The sequence below is a fragment of the Carcharodon carcharias genome, chromosome 26 (assembly GCF_017639515.1).
Source record: "Carcharodon carcharias isolate sCarCar2 chromosome 26, sCarCar2.pri, whole genome shotgun sequence".
NCBI lineage: Eukaryota > Metazoa > Chordata > Chondrichthyes > Lamniformes > Lamnidae > Carcharodon > Carcharodon carcharias.
The window spans coordinates 23771065-23772853 of NC_054492.1; positions in this window are offsets into that span (position 1 = coordinate 23771065).

The window sequence follows — 1789 nt, forward strand, 5'->3', positions numbered from 1 at the left end:
ATGGAACAGTGAACCAGGATGGGAGATAGTGCTGGAATACAATTCTGCTGCCTATGGCCTGCAGCTCTGTGAGTGTATCCCCTTACACAACACAGGATTGCTGAGGTCAACAGTTGACTCTGTTGCTGCTCTTTAACTAAATTAACCTGGCAAACATTGCAAACCAGGCCTATGCCCTGTGGCATAAGGTTCCATATTGGAGTGCATGGGGCCTCATGCTGCATTGTCAGCTGAGATCCATAGCTCTCGTCAGAAGACCATAGGCTTATGTTCCACTCTAGAGACTTGAGCACAAAATCTAGGATGACAATCCAGCATGTTACTGATGGAGTGCTGCACTGTCAGAGGGCCAGTACTGATAGAGTGCTGCACTGCCAGTGGGGCAGTGCTGATGGAGTGCAAGACTTGTCGGAGGATCAGTCCTGAGGGAGTGCTGCACTGTCAGAGGGTCAGTCCTGAGAGAACGCTGCACTATCAGGGAGGTCAGTACTGAGGGAGTGCTGCACTGTCAGAGGATCTATACTGAGGGAGTGCTGCATTGTTGGAGAGTTAGTCCTGAGGGAGTGCAGCACTGTCAGGGGGTCAGTCGTGAGTGAGTGCTGCACTGTCAGGAGGTCAGTCCTGAGGAAGTGCTGCACTGTCAGAGGTTCAGTAATGAGGGAGTGCTGCATTGTCAGGGTGGTCAGTACTAAGGGAGCATTGCTCTTCTGTTTTTTTGGATAAGATATTAAACTGAGGCCCTGTCTGCCCGCTCAGTTGGATGTATAAGATGCCATGGCACTATTTGAAAGAGCAGGGGAGTTATCCTCAGTATCTTATCCTGGGGCAAATATTTATCCCTCAACCAGCATCACTAAAAACAGATTATCTGGTTATTATCATATTGCTGTTTGTGGGATCTTGCTGTGTACAAACTGGCTGTTGCATTTCCATGTTACAATCGTAATTACAATTAGAAATTATTTTATTGGCTATAAAATGCTTTGTGCTATGTTCTGAGGTCTTGAAAGGTGCTATAGAAACATCTTTCATTTCTTTAAAAGAAGCAGTCGACATCCCCTAAGTGTATTCATATACTCTGAGTGACTCTACACCTTGGAATACCTGAGATCTGGCACCACCTAGCCCAGGAATTTGTATTTCTGGATTGCTCAGTGACTGTCTGCGTTTCCACCTAAACTCACATCTGCTTAATCTATGTGTTTAACAGGCCCTGATCTGCTCATAGCAAGTGAGTCACAGGGTTTATTATCCCTGATCACTCAGGAATGTTGCCCGAGGCATTTGATGTCCATGAGAAAGATTATACAGCTCAGTGAACATCACATCCAGCTGACTAGGCATCACGCATGCTAACCCTCCCTAACTCTAACTTCCTCCAGTCCCACAACTCAGATCTCTGCACTCCTCCAATTCTGGTCTCTGGCACATTCCCTATTTTAATCACTTCATCTTCAGTTGCTTAGACTTTAAGCTCTGGGATTTCCTTCAGTGTTGTAGGCCAGTGCCTATTGGAGTCCAAGGCCTGTGGGCTTGCGCCCACAGATGGTGTTGGCCATGGTTTAGTGAGTCAGAAGGCTGTGGGTTCAAGTCCCACTCCAAGGATTTGAACACACAATCCAAGTTGACAGTGCGGTGCAGTTCCGAGAGGGTGCTGCACTCTAAGAGGTGTGGTCTTTTGGGTGAGGCATTAAACTGAGGTCCTGTCTGCTCCCTCAGATGGATGTAAAAGATCCCATGGCACTATTTCAAAGAGGAGCAGATGGGTTCCTCTCCTGTGTCCTGGGGT